Genomic DNA, 23,585 nt, shown 5'->3' on the forward strand with positions numbered 1-23,585 from the left:
CTGTTGTTTCCAATCCACGACCTATTGGACCTTAAATCGGAACAGTCCATGCACGTACACCTTGCAACATATCACTTATGACCTTCTTCTTGAAAGAGATATCTTTGAGCAGATACGGTTCGGCGAGCTTTCTTAATATTGTAACTTGCAGCCGTTAGAAGATGTAGAATAAACGTGCTGAAAGAAGTCGGATCACTTGCCAGCGAGTAATTAAATAATTGCTGTAGTAATCCATTCCTGACTGCTGCGTCGCCATAGAATTGGGCTGTTTTCTAATGGACAAGAGGAGATGCCTCTAGGAGGCAGGCATTATGACTAAACATGTGTTCCCTAGTGTTGTTGCGCAGCGCATCGATCTGAGAAAAGGGTTTTAATAACTGACGAGTAATGTCTTTTTATTACAGGTCAATCGTGCGGAAGTTCCTATCGTGTTTTGTAACAGAATATGTGGGTGGGAATGTGCATCGTACTAACAACTACAGATAAGAGCCCTTGTTTATCTACTTTTGGCCGATTAATCTGCACTTTTTTCCCACTCTGTGTCAATATACGAAATTTCTAAATTTCTGCAATAATTGTAAATATTTGTTTTCTTTCTGGATAATACCTTCAGAATCAGTAACTGCGGATAAATTTCGTATTGTCTCACAGTGCAACAGCTACCAGTCACTAGATCTCCCAGATTTCCTCGACGTGGTTAACAGGGCCAGTCCTGTTCGAGAACATTTTTGCTCACGGTCGGCTTATAATCTAGCACATCCCTCTCCTGCCCAATCCCCCCTTTCCCCTCGCAGACTTTCAGTCGTGGCAATTTTCGTTGTTAATTGTGATTTGCGCTGTATACAAGTCTTGCACTGGGGCTACCCTCCCACCTTGGTGCACAAAATGGCGGCTTGTCTCGCTTGGCACTTAAACTGGCCCTATTGGTTAATGGTGGTCTATTGGGTATTCAGCCGAGTTGTTGCTTCTATTTTACGTGCAATACTTCGGCGATCAACCCAGTCATATTCTTCATGTGCTGCGAGTTTTTTTTTATTATTTGTACTCGCTGTCTGGACTCCAACCAATCTGGTTAACAAAAATTGTTCAAAGATAAAAAATAGAATCGTCGAAATATGGAAATAAAAATGATTTTTGAAGTGACTATCAGATGGTTTGGCAACGGCCTTGCCGCAGTGGCTACACCGGTTCCCGTGAAATCACCGAAGTTACGCGCCCACTTGGGTGCGTGACCATCCAGGCCGCCGTGCGCCGTTGCCATTTTTTGGGTTGCACTCAGCCTCGTGATGCCAATTGAGGGGCTGCTCGACCGAATAGTAGCGGCTTCGGTCCAGAATACCATCATAGCGACCGGGAGAGCGGTGTGCTGACTCCACGCTCCTCCTATCCGCATCCTCCACTGAGGATGACACGGCGGTCGGATGGTCCCGGTAGGCCACTCGTGGCCTGACGACGGAGTGCTTTTTTTAGCAGATGGTTTATCGTGACAAAGTACGAAATCTCTGTGCTGTGATAGCAAAATTGTCAAAAGAAAATAATTTTTGAGACGATATAACGATTCATGTACTGTCATTCATAATACCCAACACAGTTACACAATAAGGAATATCATCTGGCATGTACAGGATGCCAGTTCTTCACTGTCAAGATGCTGAAAAATCATTATTTGCCGTTTAAAGATTTCCCAGATAACATAATAATGTTTTTGAGGTTCTCAGAGTTGTGTTGAAAGCTGTAGACACACAAGATGCAACGCACGCCTCACTTTCAAGAACCAGTCTACTGAACGGCTACGACAGCTTGAAAGCTAGGGAAAGAAACAGAATCTTCAGCAACCAAAGATTTATGGGGATTGTTTACTATTAAAGCTCGCCTGAAAAATTATGTAGCACGTTGTTAGGACAGGTATTTCTTTTATAGGTAATTCCATAGAAGACGTATGCCACTTTCCTTTCGGCACGGTGTGTAGGGTGCAGCAGAACTCGCTTGAAGTGAGTCTGATTCGTTCTTGCTGCACCACATACTTTGCGGATCACTGCCACGCGCAGAGAAAGGGATTAATCCAAATTGGTTGCAGCACTCCGGCCCTGAACACACTTCCGGAGTCTTCCGCCTGATCACCATAGAGAAAATCTCATGTTTCCTCGGAGAAATGTGGACTGTTTTTCCATTTTGTTTAGTCGAATTGCGTGTTACAAATTTTTTTTAAAAAAAGGGGAAAGGGTAACCACCAGGGTCTTGGAATATTACCTGTTAATTTAGTAGACACCCTGGAAGCAATGGTAGTGCACGTAGCAATCATTATACTCTAACATTCTGCGTGGTATCTCTCTGTTCTATATCGTGTCTCCCTGCCACTTTCGCGCAACGACGCTCTGAGCGTGTTTTTTAGGGAATTGACTAGTTTGAACCTGGGACCTGTTGCTGGTAAGGAGACGCCAGACCACACATGACATGTAGAGTTCAGAAGAGTTCAGTGAGACTAGCGATGATATAACCAAATACTTAATGATTTCAGCGTCAGCTCCACTGCACTCCCTGTAAAAGAATCTTAATACTAACTAAATTTAGTGGAAGGGGTTCTAGGCTTTCCTATTTTTAGCTAGCTGGTAAAATTACTTCGAAAAAGCAGTTAAGTTTACCATTGGAAATATTATTCTACTCACAAAACATTGCTTATAAATTGCACTATTGATAAAAGGAAATATTTTAATACAGGATGATAAAAACCGACTGCGTTCAACAAAAATGTGAACGAATATTCCCTGAGTGGGTTTCCAAGTTCTACAATAGATCGAAGGATGACCTATGCCATATCACATCTATAATCTAGGTTTAAATTAAGTTTCGCAAAAGAGAAAACTATCAAAATGGTCTACAGTGACCCTCAATTATCTTTAATTACTTATCTAACTTGTCGTAAATTGCAGTGGCTGATGTGGCTTCTCGATAACTATACAACATAAAAACCTTCGCGTTTCAGATTTTTACTTCAAGTGGCAAATGTGAACACCATGAGCTTTAATTGACGATCGACACTAGTATTACGCAAAAAGGGGGTGTAACACGTGAGACTTCCTCAGTTCTGAGTGAAGCTTTATGCGTTGTTATGCGGCATCGCGTGCGTTCATTACCTTGTCGGTGTTCGTCAGGGGGCGGCTGGCAGCATAGCTCTGCTCACCTCGCTGTCTCGGAAGCAACTCCCTCCTAACTTCTCCTTACTACAATTTACCGAAGTTGGTTTAAAAAAAACTATCTGGCTGTGTTTTCATCTGATCAATCAGGGTCTCAATGTTAACCTTAAGCTCCGCCTACAAAAATTCTGTCTATCCAATGAGAAACGTTATACTTTTCGTGGTGGGGCAATGTTTTAAAAGTTTGCAACGTAACAGAGACGCGAAAAAGTCTCACGCTAAAACTTGCGGCTGGCGTGGCCCTTTTAGTGTTACTGTAAGATCTATACTGTTCTTCTGGAGGGCCCTAACTTTTAACATGGGCTAGGGGGTGGTCCTAGTGGTTAGTGGCGACGTGGGTGTCCGTCCCTTATCGTAGGGCCTTCTAGCTTAACACAGCTCTGCTCTCGGCTTCTGTTCTCGTTTCTCCCCTCGGAACTGCGTCTGTCTCACGGTGGGAAGGTATGACATGCATTTAGGCATTCTTGTGTTAGTCTGTGGTAATCCATTTGCTCACTCGTTACTCGTATTACTTTGGTTAATTTAATGTCACGATTTATGTGACATACTACTGGATTTGCTTATCATGTCAGGGTTTTCATGGAAGGTGTTGGATTTGCCTGACACCTTACATATCACCACCCTTCGAACTTAATTTTTGTACTGAAGTTAGGCAATGATTGAATCGTTGTCTAAGCCAGTCAAAAATTATTCCGTTATCTAAATTTTGTTGCCTACTGTTCAGCCACATTATTCCATTCTATGGTAGTTTGTATTACTAATTTATATTTTTATATTCTTCCACATTATTATCAAAAATATGTTTGTATTGACAAGGGAAGAATATTTTTATTGTATTATAATTATTATTTTTTAATTATTTTCTTTCTTTATTTAATTGTGAAGTTTGTTTTTTAAGAAGTTTGTTATCGAAAGTGAGGACTCTTTCACATCGATTTTCTTAGAAATATTGTTTTTATAAATATAGCAATTAAGTAAAATCTATTCCTAACACATTTTCTAAATATCATGTACAAGTAAAATGTTTTTGTTTCTAGACACTCATTTCAACATTGTTACGCTAACAAATAAGAATTATTTCCAAGAATTGCTTTGACAAAGAAATATACATAGGCAAGTATTGAGATATTATCCAAACAAATGGTACAAATGTTAAAAAAAAGGGAAAACATCCAAAAAGATAATTTTTTATTCTTTGTTTTTATAAGGAGAAAATAAGTAAAATGTAGTTATTCTTTTATTTTTATGAGAAGAAAATAAGTGGCATATAGTTTTAGTGTTTATTATGCCTTACTTTGTTCTTGATATACTGTCCATTTCAGAACTAATGACTTATATTTATCGTTAGTCTATTTTTTACTTAAGTCCATAGTCAATGACTGTTATTTTGTAGTTTATTAGCTGTCTGGTATGCTTAACTTATTTAGTTTTTCACACGTTTCTTTTGCACAATTCCCACATCACATAATTTGATTTCACACATTCACACAATCCTATTAATGTTTAAGCATGAGGCTGGCGAATATTTTTTTTTTTTTTTTTCAAGAAGGTGATTGACTTGAGCGAGATGGATGTGGGCAAGTATTTGATGTAGAGCTTCGTTCGTCGTTCCTTGTTGGCTTTGCAAGTGTGTGTTGCTGTTGTGGAGGTCCCAAATGGAATGGAGCTGTGAGTGCAGAATCTCGTGGTTTACTGGTTTTGTGTGCGTGAAAGTCATCGTTATGTGTCCCTGAAAGCGGTCGTTTTTCATTGTAATACTTTGCAGACCACTAGTTTACAATAGAATAGGGATTTGGGAAGGTATGTCGTCTATTCTTCACCCATCTTGTTTCTTGGTCTCAATCTTGCGAATCTTCAACTTCTGTTCTTCCTGCTTTTTCTCTGCTTCTTACTTGCTTCTTGGTTCTTCTCTGGGCAGGATATGGAAATATTTATAGTTGCTTTGAAGTTCTCCTCTTAGTAACAGTTTGATAAATGGTTTGGGCATGTCATTTTTACTTTGTGGAAGTTTTCTTCAGTTTTGTGGATCAGCGTGCTGTTTAATAGCAGTAGTGTGACTTTTACACACATTTTTTTGCTAGTGGTGGCTTGCCCAAGCGGTCTTCTCATTGGGCCGTTTTTTGCTCACTCTGCTGAGACGGGGCGTTCGGAGACCCTTGTGGCGTTCGGTGTCCTGTCGTGTCTCTGCAGGGTCCCGCCACTATGTGGTTCCGTGTTCTGTCCCAGCAGGGTTCCACCACCCTGTGGTTCAGCTTGGCAGCAGATTTATTTACTGTCCACTTCGGCTACAAGGGCCTTCTGTTGGTCTCGTTGTCCTTTCCCTTCTCTCAACACTTCTGCCTTGTTGCTAATTACGTCCTTTCCTTTCTTGATACCTCTCGCATTGCAACTTGTGGGTCATTGCATCTCGTCCTTGCTGGAGTTTTTACAATGGTTCTTACAAAAAGTTTTACTTATAATCATTTAACATATGTCTGGTACCTACATTGTTTTTCGCCTTCTTAAAAGCTTTACAAATTTCGGCGCCCTTTCCATGTTACAATTCTAAGATGTTTTGAGTCTTAATATCTACAAGAATCCTCAAATTCGTTTTTTATTTTTGTGCAGTGTTGTGGTGTATAGCATTTTAGTATTTCATGCTGTTAGACTATCTACGCTTTATCCCTTCACCTTAATCTATGGTAATATTGGTGTTATTTTTGTTTTTGTTTTTATTGAAACTACTTTCTTTTTCTCATCTTCCTCTCTCTTCATTCTTCTTTCTCCTGACGATCTTCTCTGCAACATAATCTTGAAATATTGTGTTGATTATTTACCAGTAATAAAATTAATCTTCAAACTTTTTGATATGGCTCACATGGTGAAATCCTAAGGTTTTGCCTGTTTTGGGGTTCATTAATTCCACAGCATTATCATGAGCAATTCGGCTAATTATGACAGGTCCTTTGTATGCAGTGTAAAACTTATGTATTTTGTGTTTCTGTTTGCTGGAGAGATGGTGTGTTTTTACAAATACTTTCTGGCCTACTGAGAATGTTCTTTTAATTGCTGTTCTACCTCCTCTTTCTTTTCTTTTCATGGCTGCCTTTCTGATTTTGGAGAGTGCTGTTGCTATGACTTGTTTGTGCTGTCTACGTGGTACAATAGGAAATCTAACATTTTCTCTGGTTATGTTTGGGGGGTTCAGTATTTTTAAGTACAGTAACTGGAGGTAGTAGTATAGTGCTATGTGGCATTTCATTTATTACTTCTTGAAAATCTTTAAGGTATATATCCCAAGTGTTGTGTCTTTTGCCTGCATATAATCGGCATAAAGTGGCTATGTCCTTCATAGATCGTTCTGCTGGATTTACGCTAGGTTTGTACTTATATACACTCCTGGAAATGGAAAAAAGAACACATTGACACCGGTGTGTCAGACCCACCATACTTGCTCAGGACACTGCGAGAGGGCTGTACAAGCAATGATCACACGCACGGCACAGCGGACACACCAGGAACCGCGGTGTTGGCCGTCGAATGGCGCTAGCTGCGCAGCATTTGTGCATCGCCGCCGTCAGTGTCAGCCAGTTTGCCGTGGCATACGGAGCTCCATCACAGTCTTTAACACTGGTAGCATGCCGCGACAGCGTGGACGTGAACCGTCTGTGCAGTTGACGGACTTTGAGCGAGGGCGTATAGTGGGCATGCGGGAGGCCGGGTGGACGTACCGCCGAATTGCTCAACACGTGGGGCGTGAGGTCTCCACAGTACATCGATGTTGTCGCCAGTGGTCGGCGGAAGGTGCACGTGCCCGTCGACCTGGGACCGGACCGCAGCGACGCACGGATGCACGCCAAGACCGTAGGATCCTACGCAGTGCCGTAGGGGACCGCACCGCCACTTCCCAGCAAATTAGGGACACTGTTGCTCCTGGGGTATCGGCGAGGACCATTCGCAACCGTCTCCATGAAGCTGGGCTACGGTCCCACACACCGTTAGGCCGTCTTCCGCTCACGCCCCAACATCGTGCAGCCCGCCTCCATTGGTGTCGCGACAGGCGTGAATGGAGGGACGAATGGAGACGTGTCGTCTTCAGCGATGAGAGTCGCTTCTGCCTTGGTGCCAATGATGGTCGTATGCGTGTTTGGCGCCGTGCAGGTGAGCGCCACAATCAGGACTTCATACGACCGAGGCACACAGGGCCAACACCCGGCATCATGGTGTGGGGAGCGATCTCCTACACTGGCCGTACACCACTGGTGATCGTCGAGGGGACACTGAATAGTGCACGGTACATCCAAACCGTCATCGAACCCATCGTTCTACCATTCCTAGACCGGCAAGGGAACTTGCTGTTCCAACAGGACAATGCACGTCCGCATGTATCCCGTGCCACCCAACGTGCTCTAGAAGGTGTAAGTCAACTACCCTGGCCAGCAAGATCTCCGGATCTGTCCCCCATTGAGCATGTTTGGGACTGGATGAAGCGTCGTCTCACGCGGTCTGCACGTCCAACTGAGGCGCCAGGTGGAAATGGCATGGCAAGCCGTTCCACAGGACTACATCTAGCATCTCTACGATCGTCTCCATGGGAGAATAGCAGCCTGCATTGCTGCGAAAGGTGGATATACGCTGTACTAGTGCCGACATTGTGCATGCTCTGTTGCCTGTGTCTATGTGCCTGTGGTTCTGTCAGTGTGATCATGTGATGTATCTGACCCCAGGACTGTGTCAATAAAGTTTCCCCTTCCTGGGACAATGAATTCACGGTGTTCTTATTTCAATTTCCAGGAGTGTATGTAGATGGGTTTTATTTTGTGTTGTTTTAACGTGTTCTGCCATTGCACTGATTTGTATTGTGGGCCATTATCCGAAATTATTCGTTCCACTCGACCTACTTGTCTGAGAAAGTCCTGTCTAAATGCTTTACTTATAGTAAGACCTGTTGCCCGTTTTAATGGTGTCAAGGTAACATATTTAGTAGTAAGTTCCAAAACGACAAATATGAAAATATATCCATTTTTTGTGCATGGGAGGGGCCCCATCAAATCTGTTGCAGCTATTTGTTTTAATCGTTTAGGGATTATTGGAAACATAGGTGGCTTGGCTTGGAAAGTGCCGTGTTTAGCCCTCATACATTTTTTGCATTTGACTAATACTGTTCTAATTCGTCTTTCCATGTTAGGAAAGTGGCTTGTTTGTTTTATTTTTAAAAAGCATTTCTTTGGTCCAAAGTGGCCATTACTTTAATGTGTATACCGTATGTACTTATTAATTAGTTCATCCGGGATATAAATTAACCATTCATTCGTTGCAACATTTCGTCTAAAAAAGTAAAACATTGTTTTTTGTGAGATAGTGCTGTCGAATGTCTGGAAAATCCTTACTTCTCCACTTGTGTTTGATTCGTAGTATTTCGGGATCCTTGTCCTGTTCTTTGCCTATGTTTTTCAATGCTGTCGTAGTTTTCGAAAGGTACTTGTTTCATATAGTACATTGTAAACTGGTCTTCTGCTGCTTCCAAACCTATATTGTTGGATGCACCCTGTGGACATCGTGATAAAGCACCTGCTAATACATTCGCTGGTCCTGGTATGTGTGTAATAGTGAAATCAAATTCTTGTGGTATTAACATCCATCTGGCTAACCTCCCATGAGTTAGTTTGGCGGATAACGGAAATTCTAATGCTTTGTGGTCAGTGTATACTTTTGTTTTTCTTCCGAATAGGAAGTATCGAAAACGTTGGAAGGCCCATACAATGGCCAATGCTTCCAGCTCTGTGACTGAATAGTTTTTCTGCTTTTTGTGAGTACCCGACTGGCAAATGCAATTGTTCTATATGATCTTAGCCCTGCCTGTTCGTATTCTGGGAATAAAACAACTCCTAAACCTGTTTTCGCGCTATCAGTGGCCATACAAAAATTTTGTGTTAGATCAGGATGTGCTAAAATCGGTGTTGTTGTTAGTGCGTTTTTCAGTTTTAAAAATTCTTCATTGGCTTGTTGATCCCATACCCATGGCGTGTTTTTTCCAGTCAATGCACATAGGCATGGTGTTGCGAGTGAGTCGATCCAAATAAATTTTTTATAGAATCCGGTGAGACCTATAAATCCTCTGAGAGTTTTCTTATTATATGGAGTACAGAATTCTTTGATTGCCGTTAGTTTTTCTGGGTCGGGCATTACCCCTTTATCGGAAATTACGTGTCTTAGAAATTTGACCTCTCCCCTTCCAAATTTGGATTTTGTTACATTTACTGTGACCCCATGCTCTTTCATGATCTCTAAAAACTGATTTAATGTGTCGTTGTGATGTTCCCAAGAGGGTTCTGCTATAATCACATCATCAACATAACAAGTAATTTTTGTAAAATTTCAGGATTAAGTATAGTATTAAATCCCCTAATAAACGCTGCTGCTGATACGTTTAAACCAAATGGCAACCGTTTTAACTGGTAACATCTACCGAATACGATAAATGCTGTAAATTTTCTACATTCTGGGCCCAATTCTATTTGCCAGAAACTACTCCGTAAATCAATTGATGAAAATATCTTATCACCGTGGAAGGTTTGTATAAATTCCTCTAATTTTTCTGGGCGATCTGTCTCAGTGATTATGATTGTGTTGATCTGTCTGGAATCAAGCACTAACCTGATGCTCCCATCTCGTTTTTGCACAGTATGGAGCGGGCTGTTATATGTGGAGGTATCGTCATTTAACATTTTAGATATCTCCTGAAATACTTTATTCCTGTAGCTTAATGGGATTGTATAGGGTGGCACTCTGAATGGTTTGTGCTGTTTTACTTCAAACTTGTACTGAAAGTGTTTAATACTGCCAGTCTTAGGTAAAAATACCTCTGCTTTATCTCGTAAAATACCCTCTAATTCTCTTTTACTGTGTTCCGAAATACCTTGAACTTCTTGCAATTTTTCGTCGATTTCTTTATGGACTTCTAACATGAGTTCAGGCGATTCCCCCTTTTGTGCATACCATTCTAATTCTTCATCCTCTTTATCTCGCGTCATTCTTAATTGTTTGTTTGTAATTGGTATTTCTTCTAATTTTAGCTTTTGCTCAAAGAGAAGTGTGACATTCGCGAATGTTAAGCCACCTTTCCCCATATCTATTATCGCTTGTCTCTCATTTAAAAAATCTGCACCTATAATCAAATCTACAGTTAGTTTAGGTATAATCACGAAGTTGGCTTCGATCTTTTGACCTTGACACGAAAGAGTTAACCTTGTTTGTCTCGTAACTTCCGCAGCATTGTTTCTAGTAGGACCTCTTAATTTAATCTTACGTGTTTTCAGAACTGGCAATTCCTCATTGGCATTACACTGCATGAATAAATTTTCTGAGATCGCAGTCAGTTTACTTCCCCTACCAATTACAATATTGACTGGGATATGCTTTACCATGGCCTTCACAATTGGTTGAATTTGAAAGGGTTGGTTCTGTTCTTCTTCTTGCATCAACGAATCCTCCACTGAATCATACATGAGTCTTTTTAGGAATTTCCCTTGTGAATTCGAACTTTCTGTAGGATAAGCTTCGACTGCTACTTCTCTCTATTTTATTTCCTCTTCTCTATTTCTTCCTTCATTTACGCTTTCTTCAACATCCTCTACTTTTCCTCATCCTCTTCTATCTTCTCCTTCTTCGTCGCTACTTCCACATAATCGCATCTAAATGCTCTAATTATCGCTTCATAACTTTCTTCATTATATACGTTGGGTTGTGTGCCCACTCGTAACTTATTTTCAACTTCTGTCGACTGCGCATTATCCTCATTGAATTCGCTTTCCCTGGTTTCCATCTCAACTAGCTCTGCAATACTCATTACTTCGTCCTTTCCTCCTACATTCGTTGTGCATACCTCTGGTAATTCATCTTCCTCGTCAGTATTCTCCCAATTAATTTCGTCCCAACATGATATTGTTATTTTCTTGTCTTCGTTTTCATCTGGTCCCTGCGGATTTTTCTTCCTCCTTCTCTTCTCATGATAAGATTTTTACTTCTCTGTTCAAGGTGCTGCAATTATCCTGGGTCGGTGCATCATTTTCTTTGGCATGGGCGCTTAGCTGTCAATTCGAACGTTTATCGGGGTTTGGTGGACTTACCTCCACCTCTTTTATCTGTATTCTCTTTTCTTGTTCAGCTTGTTGATATTGGTTTCTTTGTTGATAATTTGTCGGTCTATTGGCGCTCCAATACCCGTTCCGGTTGTCGTTATTCCCTCTGTAATAGTTGTTGCCGTTCCTGGGTGAATTATAGTTATTGCCATATTCTCTTCTAAATCCATAACCCGTTCTTTGTTGAAATCTGTTGTCGTTTCTTGGTGCGAAGTTATCACGTGGTTCGTAATTATTGTTTCTTCGTATTGTGTCTTGTGGATTCCACTGCTTTTTGCTTTCGTTTTCACGTGCGCTTCGTCTTTTTCTTGCGTCATCTTCCGAAAATATGAACTCTAGTTCCCTTAGAATACCTTTAAATGCTTTGACGTCATTGCCTCCGCGACCTACTAATGATTGCTAGTATTTCAATGGTAGCTTCATCGCGCATAATTTAATCAACTCTCCGTCACTGTATGGTACATCTAAGCATTGATTTTTATTTGCCATTAATTCGAAAAATTTCACGGGACTCTTCTCTCCAGAATTTTCAAAATATGGGTTCTGTAATAATTCGTACTTCACTCTGTTCTGTGCTTCGCTGGACCAATATCGTGAGAGAAACTTCTCTCTGAAATCTTCGTACGATCGGCATGTCGCTGCATGGTTTCTGGGCCTGTTTCTGACATGTGTGCACATATAAAGTTTAATTTGTGTGCTAGCGTCCAGTGTTCTGGTAATCCTACTCGGAATTGATCAACAAAAGTTCATGGATGTAATGAGTTTCCTTCTCGAATGTGTTGAAATTTTCTGACTGTGAGAAAATGATGGTTGTCGTACTTCGTCACAGTTCCATATGAAATTCGCGATTCTTCGCCACTTTTGTTTCTGATCATTTCTCCCGTCGTTCTTTCCGGTTGTGGTAGATTCATTGAATATTGTCCACTAAAACTTTCGCCTACCCTTGCGTAGTATCGTTGGAGTGGTACGCAATAATTTTCTTCCATCGGCTGTGAACGTGTAGCTGAATGCATTGCACTGTACTCTTCGCGACCTGGCTTTCCATTGTCAGGTATTGGTTCAGTATCTTGTCTGGCTAACCTTGCTGCTTCATTGCACGATCCAAACTATCTTGAATCATACATTTGTGGTTCCGCATGTGTTTGTGATGACGTTTGTTCATCAAGAATTTCGAAACGTGTTTGTTGCTGTGCAGGCTGTCTGATTTCACGTATGTTACTTTCCGCCTGTGATTGGAATCGCAAATGCGTAATATCTTCGTTAATTGCTTGTTTTTCCGGTGCTGTTACAGATACGGATGTGGTTGCAGACTCTGTGCTTTTTAGATCCTGTTCACTACGCTCTTCAATGGTTTGCAACAACTCTGTTCGCAATTTCTGAAATTGTCGCTTCGTTTGCGCTTCTATTTTGACTATGCGGTTATCATATGTTTTCAGCGCTGCTTTTGTGATACATTTGTGTAAGACACTGTTTTCAACAATTTCACGCGCTGTACCTGCTGCTTGTCTAGTAATTACGTTTATCTGTTTCTCTAGTTTCTTGACTTCTCCTCGGGTGTTGTTACGTAATGTTTTGATCTCGTCCTGAATGTCACTACGCAATGTTTGTACATCCTCTTGTACCTTGTCAGTGTCTGTTCTCAATTGATTGTGACCTGTTATTAAGTTTCCTATCACTTCTCGAGATTCTTTTGCCTCGTCTTCAATATGACTTAGGTGTAACTGAATTTTTTTGTTTTGTTCTTTAATCTCACGCATTTGTCTCGTGGTTTCTGCATTCTGAATTTGAATTTGGTTCGCTATGTCTTTATTTTGCCTTGTCATGGTTTCCGTAATTTGTTTTAATAATTCTACCAGATTGGTGGGTCCTATTGCATTTTCTTCCGGCGTCCTACGCTCTGTGTTTTCGCCCAAGAGTTGGTTCGCAACCGATTGCATTGAACTGTGCTGTGACACGGTTCTGCTCGCATTCCTTGTACTCTGTGGTGAGGGAGCTCCGATTACTTGTACTATGGGTTCTATGTATTCAAGACGCAAGTTAGAATCCTCATCGACTGTCTCTCTACTTTCCTGCTCCTCTGTCGTATGCTGACTTATGTTTTCTATGCCTTGACGTACATATCCTCGTTATGGTGCGTTATATGTCCTATTTCTCGCGATACTGTATCGTACTGTCCTCCATTCTCTGTCCATTTTCATGCTGGGTCTCTACCTCAATTCGGTCAAGGTCTCGATTTGCCATTGCTAATCTTTTCGAATCCCTTATTTTCTGTTTTAAAAGCAATTCACGCGCCCTACTTTGAGTCAACATGCGCTCATACGATCTCACGCGTTTCATAAACTTTTTGTTCACACGACTTTACGCTTATTATACCCAAGACTGACAATCCATTCACTTACTTGTTGGGTCAGAACCAACTTGTCAACGATGTATCCGCCACCTGTGCGCTTGCATTGGAGAGAAAACTTAATTCTAACAATTTTTAAAATTCATAACTTAATTATGCTATTGTCTCTGCTAGAATGTCGCACTTTTTATTGAATACTTTATTACTATCTATCGCTATAGCTACTGTTTTCAACTATTTATGCCTTTCAAAAAAAAAATTTTTTTATTACGAAAATTTTTTGACAGGATATTTTTCTGACCTAGTTAGGCATGTGGTCGACCTTCAATCATGGTATTTTACCATCCTGGCAGGGTCGCCATTCTCTAACATTCTGCATGGTGTCTGTCTGTTCTATATCATGTCTCCCTACCACTTTCGCGCAACGACGCTCTGAGCGTATTTTTTAGGGAATTGACTAGTTTGAGCCGGCCGAAGTGGCCGCGCGGTTCTGGCGCTGCAGTCTGGAACTGCGAGACCGCTAAGGTCGCAGGTTCGAATTCTGCCTCGGGCATGGATGTGTGTGATGTCCTTAGGTTAGTTAGGTTTAACTAGTTCTAAGTTCCAGGGGACTAATGACCTCAGCAGTTGAGTCCCATGGTGCTCAGAGCCATTTGAACCATTTTTGACTAGTTTGAACCTGGGACCTGTTGCTGGTAAGGAGTTCAGTGAGATTAGCGATGATATAACCAAATACTTAATGATTTCAGCGTCAGCTCCACTGCACTCCCTGTAAAAGAATCTTAATAGGAAGGGGTTCTAGGCTTTCCTATTTTTAGTTAGCTGGTAAAATTACTTCGAAAAAGCAGTTAAGTTTACCATTGGAAATATTATTCTACTCACAAAACATTGCTTATAAATTGCACTATTGATAAAAGGAAGTATTATAATACAGGATGATAAAAACCAACTGTGTTCAACAAAAATGTGAACGAATATTCCCTGAGTGGGTTTCCAAGTTCTACAATGGATCGAAGGATGACCTATGCCATATCACATCTATAATCTAGGTTTAAATTAAGTTTCACAAAAGAGAAAACTATCAAAATGGTCTACAGTGACCCTCAATTATCTTTAATTACTTATCTAACTTGTCGCATATTACAGTGGCTGATGTGGCTTCTCAATGATTATATAACAGAAAAATCATCGCGTTTCAGATTTTAACTTGCATAGCAAATGTGAATGCCCTGAGCTTCAATTGACGATCGACACTAGTATTACATAAAAAGGGGATGTAACAGATGAGACTTCTGCAGTTCTGGGTGAAGCCTTCTGCGCTCAAAAATGCGGCATCGCGTGCGTTCATTACCTTGTCGGTGTTCGTCAGGGGGCGGTGGCTGGCGCAGCTCCATACAGATCGCCGTCTCCGAAGCAACTCCCTCCTAACTTCTCCTTACTACAATTTACCGAAGTTGGTTTAAAAAAAACTATCTGGCTGTGTTTTCATCTGATCAATCAGGGTCTCAATGTTAACCTTAAGCTCCGCCTACAAAAATTCTGTTTATCCAATGCGAAACGTTATACTTTTCGTGGTGGGGCAATGTTTTAAAAGTTTGCAACGTAACAGAGACGCGAGAAAGTCTCACGCTGAAACGTGCAGCTGGTGTGGTCCTTTTAGTGTTACTGTAAGATCTATACTGTTCTTCTGGAGGTCTCTAGCTTTTATCATGGGCTGGGAGGTGGTCCTAGCTGTTAGTGGCGACGTGGGTGTCCGTCCCTTATCGTAGGGCCTTCTAGCTTAACACGGTTCTGCTCTCGGCTTCAGTTCTCGTTTCTCCCCTTGGAACTGCGTCTGTCTCACGGTGGGGAGGTATGACATGCATTTAGGCATTCTTGTGTTAGTCTGTGGTATTCCATTTGCTCACTCGTTACTCGTATTACTTTGGTTAATTTAATGTCACGATTTATGTGACATACTACTGGATTTGCTTATCATGTCAGGGTTTTCATGGAAGGTGTTGGATTTGCCTGACACCTTACAATACGTACCTCGTGACATTCAAATTTGGCGAAATTGTCGTTCGAGAGCGGTTTCTGTCCCATTACACCATTAGTAAGCTGGTAGAAGAGGCTTAAAGATACACACATGTAAAATCTATTTCAACATACATTTTCCAAGACTGAAACCCATCGCGGCTCACCTTGAAACTTCAATTTAAAGCAATTTTGTCTTTTCATTAAAATTAATTTTTTTGTAGTCATTGCTGGTTGCAACTATGAACCTTGGTATTACTGTCCATCGACTATGTTTCAAATGGACGTGAAGCTGGCGGATCCTAATAAGTCATCCTGCGCTCAAGATGAAAAAAAAAAAAAAAAAAAAAATAACCTGCGTGACTGGAGACAGCTCTTTCGAATTCAGATAATCAGTTTTTTAGTGTATGAACTCATAATAATGAAATTCATTTGGCAAATTTTTCAGTTAATACTGGGCCACTGAGGATGCTGGATAACATTTTCGCACACTGAGAATATTTTTGAAATTTCGGAGTTCAGGAAAATTCGACTGCACTTACGTAAATAAACATGATTATCAAAAGAACGGTGAGATTTGAATCACATTCTCGTAAATGGAAAAAACTGAAATCTTACCCAGTTTTAGAACGTAGGCAATTTTTTCGAAAGAGATAGCGTTTCGACCTCCCACCACTCACTAACGAAGGTTTCTGTTTTTGACACTAGCTTCTAGTTAGCCTGGCAGGCGTTAAGCTAAATCCGAAGCAGAATAAAAAAACCCTGACAGCCAGCTATGTTGATTAGAAAAAATCAGATGTGTGTCTTTTGCTACAGAACATGTATATATATTGTATATGAATGTTGCTTCTTTCTGTTCATGTGCAGTCTTCTGTATAATTTTAATATCAAACAGTTTGCGTGACTTATTCGTATGATTTCTTTGTAAGAGTCGTGCCTAATTGTTATCCTCGTCACCATGTCTAACTACGTTACTCTTCATAGATTCTGATTTTCTCCTTATGACTTGACATCATATTAAAAATAAATAACTACCTAAATCATCTACTCTGCGACAGGCTAGGTTAGGAACGGGAAGTAGCATATCAGCTTCACCTCTCTATGCTATTCTCTGAAAGTTACTGTTCTCAGTGCACATTTTCCGAACGAAGTGCTCTATTTTACTCATTCATTTTCATGCTGGCTACAGTGTGAAGTAAAACATCCGTCCTGATATATTACATCACAACTCAGTAGTTACACTTAATCGACGATGAAGGTAATAGAATTTTATTAACCTTCCGCATCATGCACGCAGAGATACAGGCAAGCAGCATATGGTTATTTCATCAAAATAATTCATCAATTTATTTTTATTTTTTCGACCTACTGTCATGACCTAATTTTTTGGTAGTCACTCTTTCGTCTGGTTTGCTGCAGTTTGCATCGATTTAATTCCTGCGTCAGTCTTCTCATTTCTGGTCGTATCTACTACAACTTCACCACCGACGCTTTGATTACATCTCCCAGTTTTGTCACTCCTTTTACTATTATTATTATTATTATTCATTCATTCATTCATTCATTTCATTGTTGCCCTTATGGACAGTGTTTGAACTCGAAAATCACATGATGACACAATTTTCACTTCTTTCCTTTCTTCCTCTTCTCTTCCCAAAATCTCTTCATCCTTTGGCTGTGCTCCTGTTTCCTTTGCTCTGTCCATAATGTTCCTTTCTTATTTCTCTCCTTTACAATAAATTTTGCACTCCTAACTTTGTTTCTGAAGTATTTCCTGTCTCCTATCATTTGCCTGTTGATCCCTATCTGCCTTAAGTCTTCGTCTATTTCATGATACCAATTTGTTTTCTTGCTTGAGCTGTTTACTACATCAAAAATTTTCTTTGTAAGTCGGTTGTTGTCCATTCTCTGTATGTGCCCATAGAAAGTTAATCTGCGTTTTCTGATCGCGTCTGTTAGTCTGTCAGTGTGCTGGTACAGCTCTTTGGTAGGTCGCTTCATCCATACGCCATCTCTGTGAATTGGTCCAAATATTTTTCTGAGAATTTTGCGTTCTATTTTTTCTGTGTCTATGATGCCTGATGCTCCAATTGTGGTTGTTTCTGACGCGTACAATGCTTCTGGTAATACAACTGTTTTGTAGTGCCTAAGTTTGGCCTGCCTCGATATGCTTTTCTTATTATAATGTGACCATGTGAGTTTGTATGCCTTCTGGAGTTTCTTCGTTCGTTCCATGTTAGCCGCCTTGTTTGATCTTCCCATTTGTATGTACTCCCCTAAATACTTAAATTTTTCGACTCTTTCTACGGATCCATATACCGTATGCATGGTGTGTACATTGTTGGTCTGTCGTTCCATATATTGTGTCTTCTCGTAAGATACCTGCAGACCTGTTTTGGCAGCTATTTCATGCAAGCATTCCAGTGCTTCCTTTGCCTCCTGTGTATTATTGCTGAGTATGGCTATATCATCTGCAAATGCCAGACATTTTATGATTGTTTTGGTTTCACGTGTTCTTCCCAGCTGTATTCCTTTAACTTGTTCCTCCCACTGCTTGATAATTTTGTCTAACACCATGTTGAACAGGATTGGTGAGAGCCCGTCTCCTTGTCGGACACCTGTGTGTATGTGGAAGGGTTCCGAAATTTCTCCCATGAACTTAATCTTGGAGGTAGTGTCTGTAAGCGTCTGTTGTATAAGTGCCCTGGTTTTTCTGTCGATACCATATTCTTCCAGTACGTCAAAGAGTGTCTGTCTGTCTATGGAATCATATGCTTTTTTAAAGTCCACAAAGGTAACTACAGTGTTTCTTGCCTGTCTGACTTTCAAAAGTGTTCTCAAGTTCCAGATCTGTTCGATGCATGATCTCCCTTTTCCGAAGCCTGCCTGGTATTCCCCAATTTGCAGATCTGCTTGTGGTTCTAGTCTGTTTAATAGCACCTTAGAGAAAATTTTGTATGTGACTGGTACTAGCGAAATGCCTCTGTAATTGTTTGGATCTGACTTATCACCCTTTTTATGTAACGGATGGATCAATGCACATTTCCATTCCTCTGGCACTTTCTCTGTGATCCAAATTTCGGAGATAATCTTATTATTATTATTATTATTATTATTATGTATTCGCGTCAGAAATACAATATGTAGAAATTACCATTAAAAGCAAAAGAAGGGAGAATTGTTAACCTATATTGTTTTTGCCCAAAATCTTGCATCAGTTGCGTTCAAAGTTACGGGCAGAAGATCTTCTGTTCAATATGCGTGGCACAGTTGACGGACGAGTAGGTGTTCCATGGTGTGTTATCTAGTCACAGTTGGTGGTATCCACAAACAAGTGACATTTCTGGTTACTCCTGGATCTTACAATTCCAGATCGAAGGCGTTTGAGCGACCTCTACACAGTCCAATTCTGTTCATGCCCAGGCGGGTGGTTTTCGAAGGAGGTAGTCAGATCGAGTTACTCTCAAGTCAAGATGCCACAGTTGCTTCATGCAATTTTATCATATGATGACATGATGGAGACCGTGACTGTTGTTTGAAGACAAATGTTGATGGTATTAGGACAGCAACAAGCCACAAAATTACTTTTAGTTCCTTTATTCAAAGGGTACCCTTACCGGTTTCGAATCGTTGTGATTCATCCTCAGACGGTTTACACGCATTCTTTATGACATGCGGTGTGTTTTTTACAGATTAATTGTCCTAAAATATAAATAATACATAATTATAAACACGCCACACACAGATGGTTGCGTTACAGATTTTCGTTGCATGTGACATACGCGAAACGTCGGTTTGGAGTGTTTGTTTCCATAACATTCGTCCAACAGATGTAAATGCATTCCCACTGCATTCTTATTGTTGCACACGTAAATTGTTCTCACTGAACACATTAGATTTGTCACTGAGATGATTTCTACCACGCACCAGAATATATATAACACTATTTTACCTATACAGTTCTATATATATATTTAAAAAATAAAAATAAAACTTTATAATTAATTAATTAATATAACAATATCAACTCAAAAATTCAATGTTTCTGTGCTAGTGTAAAAGGCATTACAGTTGCGTAAATGAATATATGATCCTTTCCAAACATAGGACATCATCACCGAGCGAGGTGGCGCAGTGGTTAGACACTGGACTCGCATTCGGGAGGACGACGGTTCAATCCCGCGTCCGGCCATCCTGATTTAGGTTTTCCGTGATTTCCCAAAATCACTCCAGGTAAATGCCGGGATGGTTCCTCTGAAAGGGCACGGCCGACTTCCTTCCCCATCCTTCCCTAATCCGATGAGACCGATGACCTCGCTGTCTGGTCTGCTTCCCCAAAACAACCAACCAACCAATAGGACATCATCGTCAAATGTTACGGTATATCATAGCATCTGTGATGCTCATATGTTTGTAGGCTCATTTTATGTATCAAAACATGTGGTGCGTGGTAGAAATCTTCTCAGTGACAAAGCTAAAGTGTTCAGTGAGAACAATTTACGTGTACAACAATAAGAATGCAGTGGGAATGCATTTACAGGGTGTTTCAAAAATGACCGGTATATTTGAAACGGCAATAAAAACTAAACGAGCAGCGATAGAAATACACCGTTTGTTGCAATATGCTTGGGACAACAGTACATTTTCAGGCAGACAAACTTTCGAAATTACAGTAGTTACAATTTTCAACAACAGATGGCGCTGCGGTCTGGGAAACTCTATAGTACGATATTTTCCACATATACACCATGCGTAGCAATAATATGGCGTAGTCTCTGAATGAAATTACCCGAAACCTTTGACAACGTGTCTGGCGGAATGGCTTCACATGCAGATGAGATGTACTGCTTCAGCTGTTCAATTGTTTCTGGATTCTGGCGGTACACCTGGTCTTTCAAGTGTCCCCACAGAAAGAAGTCACAGGGGTTCATGTCTGGCGAATAGGGAGGCCAATCCAAGCCGCCTCCTGTATGTTTCGGATAGCCCAAAGCAATCACACGATCATCGAAATATTCATTCAGGAAATTAAAGACGTCGGCCGTGCGATGTGGCCGGGCACCATCTTGCATAAACCACGAGGTGTTCGCAGTGTCGTCTAAGGCAGTTTGTACCGCCAGAAATTCACGAAGAATGTCCAGATAGCGTGATGCAGTAATCGTTTCGGATCTGAAAAATGGGCCAATGATTCCTTTAGAAGAAATGGCGGCCCAGACCAGTACTTTTTGAGGATGCAGGGACGATGGGACTGCAACATGGGGCTTTCCGGTTCCCCATATGCGCCAGTTCTGTTTATTGACGAAGCCGTCCAGGTAAAAATAAGCTTCGTCAATAAACCAAATGCTGCCCACATGCATATCGCCGTCATCAATCCTGTGCACTATATCGTTAGCGAATGTCTCTCGTGCAGCAATGGTAGCGGCGCTGAGGGTTGCCGCGTTTGAATTTTGTATGGATAGAGGTGTAAACTCTGGCGCATGAGACGATACGTGGACGTTGGCGTCATTTGGACCGCAGCTGCAACACGGCGAACGGAAACCCGAGGCCGCTGTTGGATCACCTGCTGCACTAGTTGCGCGTTGCCCTCTGTGGTTGCCGTACGCGGTCGCCCTACCTTTCCAGCACGTTCATCCGTCACGTTCCCAGTCCATTGAAATTTTTCAAACAGATCCTTTATTGTATCGCTTTTCGGTCCTTTGGTTACATTAAACCTCCGTTGAAAACTTCGTCTTGTTGCAACAGCACTGTGTTCTAGGCGGTGGAATTCCAACACCAGAAAACTCCTCTGTTCTAAAGAATAAACCATGTTGTCTACAGCACACTTGCACGTTGTGAACAGCACACGCTTACAGCAGAAAGACGACGTACAGAATGGCGCACCCACAGACTGCGTTGTCTTCTATATCTTTCACATCACTTGCAGCGCCATCTGTTGTTGAAAATTGTAACTACTGTAATTTCGAAAGTTTGTCCGCCTGAAAATGTACTGTTGTCCCAAGCATATTGCAACAAACGGTGTATTTCTATCGCTGCTCGTTTAGTTTTTATTGCCGTTTCAAATATACCCGTCATTTTTGAAACACCCTGTACATCTGTTGGACGAATGTTATGGAAACAAACACTCCAAACCGACATTTCATGGAAGTCACATGCAACGAAAATCTGTAACGCAACCATCTGTGTGTGGCGTTTTTATAATTATGTATTATTTATATTTTAGGACAATTAATCTGTAAAAAACACATCACATGTCATAAAGAATGCGTGTAAACCGTCTGAGGATGAATCACAACGATTCGAAACCGGTAACGGTACCCTCTCAATAAAGGAACTAAAAGTAAATTTGTGGCTGGTTGCTGTCCTAACACCATCAACACAGTTGCTTCCTTGCTGTAGCAGATGTTGAATTACTTCAGTGATCTATTTATCTGTTGACTGTACCTGCAAGGTCTCTCCTCACCTTTATTTGTCTTTCTGATACATTTTAATTGAGCAACCTGTGTGCTCACTGCCCTGTTTTCCTCATTTCAAATGTTTCGGCTTTCTTTTCTCCTTGTTTCAATCCCACAGAATCTTGTGTGTCAAACGGGTGGCAGCGGATACACAGAAAGACAGAAAGATTATGTGTGGAGCGTGGATTACTTATGATGAATGAAGAGACAAAAAACGCGAGTAGCGACGGCGAAAAGAACGGTGGAATTAAATGAAGGCAGGCCCCTGTTATATTTCCAAGAACCCCTTCCAAGGTTAATGTGCTGCGTATTGTAATAGTTCCTTCAGTTCAAAATATGGAAAGCAGGTCACTTACGTAGGTATTAGGATAAAACAATTAATACCAACAGTAGAACGCAAAATAATCTAATCGGATAGCTGTTGGTTATGTCTCAATACTGAATAGCGTGAAAAACTTTGAACGGTTACTTTGCAGACATCATGCAAGTTGAAGTGTGCTAACAGGTTTCAGTGTTGGTTCTTTTATTTCACACCGTCTAAGGTCACGTCTAGACAGCAGTGAAGGGAATGTGACTGCACATTCTGGCGGACATGGTACTGTAGAACTGAACAACCTGCGTGAGACTGTAGGTCACGATGACGAGGCGTCAACGCTTTGTCTCTCAGGCACGATAGAGTGCTGTCGTGATATAACACGGCATAAGCAGAGGTGAACCGTACACCCAGTCTACCTTCAAAGGAGGCCAATAGTTTAGGAGCCACCGAATACCTATGCACGGACTGCTTCCATGAAGCGGCTTCCTCAGAGTCACGGATCAACACCACATAAAGTTAAGTAATGCTCCTCGGTGTCAAATACGCAGCATCTATGTCCCACATGTACGTCTATTATGGCGAAAAAGTCTCAGATGTGATGATACTGTGTTTGACGTCAAGGAACCTTCCTTAAACATGATGCCGTATTAATACATGACTCGACTGCTTTACCGAAACTAATTTTCTGCGAATAAATATTCATTACTACAGATTTCGGTGTTCTCGTGTGCTTTCAATGCGCTGAAGCCGTGCAGCACTGCCCACACAAAATATTCTAGAGATTTCAATATTGGTCATGAGTCTGGACGGGTACGATCAATACAAAATAGAGGACACAAAGAAGAGCTGCGCCTTCCGTAGCGCGTTCGTCTAGCAAACGCGAATAGTCACGCAGATGCCCGTCCAACTCCAATGGCAGACGCTACAGGAGAGGTACCGTACATCACGCTTTTATAATTATAACCAATACATTTCTGTGACCTACATTCATAATGCGAAAACCCGTGCACATCAGATTAGGGAAACTCGAACTCACCCAGGAGATTAGCAACACACTTTCTTGCCGCCTACCATTCGCGACTGGAACAGCGGGTGGGAGAAGCGACGCTGGTACCCTCTACCACTATGTCTGGCTAGAGCTGG

At 41.2% G+C, this 23,585-nt stretch overlaps 1 protein-coding gene across 2 annotated transcripts in view; it reads left to right on the forward strand.

Moving 5' to 3' along the window:
• LOC126473771 (tetraspanin-9) overlaps nt 1–23,585 on the forward strand; it is a 523,722-nt gene that overhangs the window by 221,106 nt on the left and 279,031 nt on the right. The window lies entirely within an intron of this gene.

The sequence above is a fragment of the Schistocerca serialis genome, chromosome 4, assembly GCF_023864345.2.
Source record: "Schistocerca serialis cubense isolate TAMUIC-IGC-003099 chromosome 4, iqSchSeri2.2, whole genome shotgun sequence".
NCBI classification, from domain to species: domain Eukaryota; kingdom Metazoa; phylum Arthropoda; class Insecta; order Orthoptera; family Acrididae; genus Schistocerca; species Schistocerca serialis.